This window comes from Salvelinus sp. IW2-2015, linkage group LG23 (genome assembly GCF_002910315.2).
Source record: "Salvelinus sp. IW2-2015 linkage group LG23, ASM291031v2, whole genome shotgun sequence".
Taxonomy (NCBI): domain Eukaryota; kingdom Metazoa; phylum Chordata; class Actinopteri; order Salmoniformes; family Salmonidae; genus Salvelinus; species Salvelinus sp. IW2-2015.
This window is the reverse complement of record NC_036863.1, coordinates 16,164,338-16,170,337: the sequence shown is the minus strand read 5'-3', so window position 1 is coordinate 16,170,337 and position 6,000 is coordinate 16,164,338. Positions and strand designations below refer to the sequence as shown.

Genomic DNA, 6,000 nt, shown 5'->3' with positions numbered 1-6,000 from the left:
TGGACTGATTTTTGCATAAAAGCAATAATACCTCAGGCCATGTGTATGGACATTGTTATTCATGGGGGGCGTGGTGGTCTACGCCACCTCTGCTTCGCCTCGCCGGGTTATGACGACAATCGACACCATTGATAAAAATGTCATAAACATGGCCTCGGAGTGTATTATGCTTAATTGTCTGTGATTTGTGCCGATCCGGACCAACCAAGATATTGGTCTTGTTTGGGGGCATCGGCTCGATTAGAATAATATCCCAGTGCGTTTATGTTAGTTATTTAGGCAATAATACCCAACCATAGCAAAGGAAGGAATATACATTTCTACCTTTGTGTAACCATTCAGATACATCACCATAAAGAAATGTCATAGCCATAATTTTATGCATTTACCAGTGCCTTGCCAAAATATTCCACCCCCTTGGGTCCTTTTTTTCCTATTTGTGCATTACAACCTGTAATTTAAATTGATATTATTTGATTTCATGTAATGACATTCACAACACAAAAATATTCCAAATTGTGAAGTGAAATGAAAAAAACAACTTGTTTCAAAAAAAAACCCCCAAAATTAAAAACTGAAAAAATGCTGGTCGTGCATTATGTATTCCACCCCCTTTGCTAATGAAGCCCGCTGAATAAGATCTGCGTTTCAACAGCATTAACCTTCAGAAGTCACATAGTTAAATTTGTCACGCCCGAATCTGTTTTCACCTGTGGCTTGTGATTGGTCTCCACCTCTCTAGGTGTCGCTTATTTTCCCCAGTGTATTTTCCCAGATGTTTCCTGTCCTCTCTGTGCCAGTTCGTTCTTGTTCTGTATTGTTTTCAAGTCAACCAGCAACGTGTGTTTCCTGTGCCCTGTTTCCTATCTCTTTAATCTAGTCTTGCCTGGGTTTTGACCCTTGCCTGTTTTTTCTGGACTGTACCCGGCCCTGCTCTGACCGTTCTGGCCTGCCCTTGACATCGAGCCTGTCTTGACCACTCCATACCTCTTGTACTCAGAATCTGGTTTATGACCTTTTGCCTGTCCATGACCATTCTCCTGCCTACTCCTTTTGGATTATAAATAAACTACAAAAACCATTCTGCCTCCTGTGTCTGCCATCTGGGTCCTCGCCATTGTGTCCTTGATATAAATAAAGTCCACCTGTGTTTGCAATCTAAGTCAAATTGATCTCAGATATACACCTGTTCTGAAAGGCCCCCAAAGTCTGCAACGACCAAACTAAGCCAGGGCAACCACCCCAAAGCAAGCGGCACCAGAAAGACCAAGGAGCTCTCCAAACAAGGTCGAGGGACAAAGTTGGGAGAAGTACAGATCCAGGTGAGTTTATAAAAAAAAATATCCGAAACCTTGCACATCCCACGGAGCACCATAAACTCCATTATTAAAAAAATGGAAAGAATATGGCATTCCACAACAAACCGCCAAGAGAAGGGCGCCACCAAAACTCACAGACCAGGGCAAGGAGGGCATTAATCAGAGAGGTAACAAAGAGCCCAAGATAACCTTAAAGAGCAAACTCCACAGCGGAGATTGGAGATATCTGTTTATAGGAACACACTTTAAGCCGTACAAACTCCACAGAGCTGGCTTTACGAAAGAGTGTCCAGAAAAAAAAGCCATTAAAGAAATATAAGCAAACACGTTTGGTGTTGCCAGAAGCATGTGGAGAACTCCTCAAAACACATGACTCTGGTCAGATGAGACTAAAATTGAGAATTTTTTGGCCATCAAGGAAAACCATATGTTGCCAAACCCAACACCTCCTCATTCATCCCGAGAAACCACCACCCCATAGTTGAAGCCATGTTGGTGGCAGCATTCATGCGTGAGGATGTGTTCATCGGCAGGATTGGAAAACTTGTCAGAATGAGGAATTGTGGATTGCATGCTAAATACAGGAAATTCTGAGCGAAACATGTTTTCAGTCCTCCAAAGATACTGAGACGGGGACGGAGGTTCACCTTCCAGCGGGACAATACCTTAGCCATACTGAATAAAGGACACTCAGAGTGGTTTAAGGGGGAAACATTTAAATGTCTTGGAATGGCCTAGTCACAAAGCCCAGACTCGATCCCAATGACGAATCTGTGGTATGTACTTAAAGATTGCTGTTTAACACCAGCGGAACCCATCCAACCTTGTAGGGAACTGGAGCAGTTTTGCCTTGAAGAATGCGGCAAAGTATCCACAGTGGCTGATGTGTCAAGCTTTATGAGACGTACCCCAAGAGACTTGCAGCTGTATAATTGCGCAAAAGGTCGGCCTCTACCAAATATTGAACTTTGGCGGGGGTGAATAGTTCATGCATGCTCAAATTCTGTTTTTTGTCTTATTTCTTGTTTGTTTCCACCAATAAAAAATATTTGCATCTTCAACGTGTAGGCATTCATTGTGTGAATCAAATGATAACAAACCCCCAAAATATCTATTTTATATTCCAGGTTGTAAGGCAACAAAATAGTAAAAATGCCCAAGGGTGGAATACTTTCGCAACCCACTGTATGTATTTGCGCCCATCTTAGTGAATGAGGAGCTGGATAAGGTGATTAGTGTGTACAACAGCAGGTGTGTGGGAGGGGAAACTAACCAAGCGTTGCGAAGGAGGCAATAAGTGTTACCAATCCGGAAAGCCAGGAAAGGCACCCAAACAAAGGCCAACAAGCTTTTCGCGCCAATAGCTTTAACATCCACATCGTATGTAAGATTATGGAATCGTATGATACGGAGAGCCTAACTTACTTCCTGAAGAGCAGTTATCGCCACATCAGAGTGGCGTTAGGGAAGGGTTGGAGAAACTATGGACCCAGTGCTCTGCTTTAAAGGCAGAGGTCAGCAAGGCTCAGAATGAACAAGGGACTGTTTGTAGCTCTTTTTTTATGTGGAGAAGCATATGATATGATGTTGGAAGGAAGGGTTGTTAATCAAGCTTGATAATATGGGGGTAGGAGGAAGAACAGTAACAAAACTGGGATAAAGATTTCCTGTTTGGAAGGTCTATCCAGCTGAGGTGGGGGAAGTCCTCATCAAGGCCAGCTACCTGTGGATATACGGTACACCACAGGGGAGCATGATTATCCTCTTTTGTTCTCAATCATGATCAATATGTTTACTCTCAGTACAAGCCAGATAGGGAGGTCATTATTTGCAGATGGGGCTTTATGGAAAGAGGGGGAAAGAAATGTGCCATACATATCAGGAAGGTACAGGAAGCAATTGGATTGAAGTAGAGTGATGGGCATTAATTCCGTTCTCGTAGAGAAAACTTATCAGGAGGAAGCAGGTGAAAGATGAGATGTTTGATGTCTCATTATGGGGGGAAAAAACTTGGAGAGGGTTGGGGCCTTCAGTTTCCTTGGGTATAATTGACACTAGACTTACCTGGAGCAGAACACATTTGAGAGAGTGGTGGGAAAGTGAAGATGGTGCTAAATGTTGATGCGCTGTCTGACATGGAAGGAATGGGGGCCGGGCGTTCCTCAAATTGAGGACCATGTAGTTGCATTGATCTGATCTGTAATAGACTCTGGACAGTGTAGCATATGGTTTGGCAGCCCAGACCTCATTGTTAAAGACCTCATTGTAAATGGTATACAGGGGAAGGACTCAGAAATGTAGTGGGCGTTTCGGACGTCCCAGTGGCTGCACATAAGTGGAGATAGAGGATATGCCATTGATAATTAGGAGACCAGCAGCTGGCAATTAATTTTGTGGGTCAAGCTTACCAGGGACATGGGTGTTCTCATCCTGCGAAAGGATTTTACAGGCATTTGCTGGGAACATGAGCGAAGACAGAACACGAGCGTTGGGTGGGTAATACACAGGTGAAGGACTGATGGGACTGCTATGGAAGGGAGTTTAAGTCCAACGGTAGCTATTCCTGTAAATTCACCATGGCTACTCCCGCCTCCAGTAGTTGATCTAGAAGTGGGGAGAGACTACAGAAAGATAGGGAGGTGTGATCCATCTGATTTGTATGAGAGATGGCTGGATACTGTTTATCAAGAATTTCTTGACCGTTACACAGATGCGTTCAAAGAGGACAGATGACTGGGTCAAGGCATTTGTAGTTGCGGAGGTCATTGTCACGACTTCCCCGAAGTCGTGTCCTACTCGCTTGTTCGGTGCGTGTTCGGCGTCGGACGCACCGCCTCGGTTTCTAGCCATCGTCTGATCCACTTTCTCATTTCCATTTGTTTTTCTTGTCCTACACACCTGCGTTTCAATCCCCCATAAGTGCTTTGTTAATTTAACCTCTGTTCCCCCCATTGTCCTTGTTTGTGAGATGATTTGTTTGTAATGCATTGTGCACTGATGTTACTGCGCTGCGCGTCGGGTTGTTTACCCATGTAGGCTTCCCTTTTTTTTTATTGCCGGTTGTTTTGAAATTAAAACTATTAACTATTTTCTGCTCTCCCTGCGTTTTCTTGACTTCACTGCCACCAGTTCCGCAACCTTACAGTCATTGCTGTATATACTCAGAGCTGATGGCCAGGATGTGGCCTTGCAGTGGGTAGAAGAATCATATATGTGTATATATAATATATATTACAAAATTATTTGATGAAAAAAAATATTGCCTTTACTGCTATTTTAGCCATACAAACAAATTGAAATAACAGATTCCCTACATGCAACAACAGATGGTCCCCCCAAAAATCTTAAAGAAAGTTGTTCTTAAGTTGTCTGCTCCTATATCTGCAGAGACATAAGAAAGATCCGGAAACATCAAATAAAGTGAAATGTATTGCAACCCCTTATTTTTTGGGGACTAAACGGTCTCCATATACAGTACACTTTCATTCATTTTTCAACGTAACCAAGGACCTATCAGAGTCTTGTGAGACCTGTTGGTGTCCTAGAGAAAACAACCTCACTTTTCCACAGCAGGGTCATATTAGTGTGTAGCCCAAACTGTTTCGAATGCACAGACGATTTTGTGAGAAGACCGATATTTGAATGTCTCATGGCTGACAAAACACCCACTCTTAACTCTGTCACCTTTCCACCGCAGATGCGGAAGTGCGACATCGGCGAATGTGTGGATTGAGACGCATTTCAATGCAAAAAACAGATGTCTCTAGTTTAAATTGACAAGATATTTATGGGATTTTTATTATGATAAATTCTATTTAAGAGGATATCAACTGTAGGCGTTTAAAGAGCGACTGCCTTTAAAAAGCAAAAGAATCCCTTTGAAAATGTGGGCTACATGCAATTAATAGAGTCAGAAACAGTTATTTGTGTCACAAAAATCTTCAAGTGCTTAATAAAGATAATTTAGTTTCGTCTAAAATGGAGTTTGCATCACAATGGGAAATTCATGTTGGGGTTTGATTTTGATGATGTCCATTGCCCACTAACATGAGATAGGCGGCCCTCGACCCATAATTTGCGGCTCGCGCTTGATTTTCCCTATTTTCTATTCATAGATATATAAACCAATGACACAAATTAAATTGATAGTGTTTTACTGCAGGCCTGAATCCTTCATTGGAATATATCTATTGTTCACCTGCGACGGCAGATAGATGCAGTATAGCGCACAGCTTCTTGAACAGAAAGGCCAAATTAGGTTTGCCGAATAGAGCGCAACTGCATCAGTTTACAGCGACCGACATATATCGTTTGCTACTAGCTAATTTTGCCAGTCCGGTAAAACATGCGAACGAATTTCGTGTAAAAAATAAAAGTAAATCTATTCACAAGTTGGAAAATGAGGGGGGAAGAACTGGAGAACAACATGAGAGCTATGAACGAACAAACCACCGGAGAACCAGGGAAAATCAGGGAATGGCGGCCGGGGAAATGTAGCAAACGTGGCTCCTGTGGCTAAGAGAAGATACGTCGATTCAAAAAGAACACAGAAAGTTCCAAGAGAAATGGACAGACAAGTATTTTTGTACTGCATAATGGGACTAGTGTGGGGTTTTATAAGGTTTTTGACATGCTTAACTAAACTATAAGCGTAGTAGGGCTTCTTATGCATTTAAAGTTT

At 42.5% G+C, this 6,000-nt stretch overlaps 1 protein-coding gene across 4 annotated transcripts in view; it reads left to right on the top strand.

Annotated features, from left to right (window-relative positions):
- Nucleotides 1-6,000, top strand: part of LOC111951005 (cell adhesion molecule 1-like) — a 648,521-nt gene that overhangs the window by 522,656 nt on the left and 119,865 nt on the right. The window lies entirely within an intron of this gene.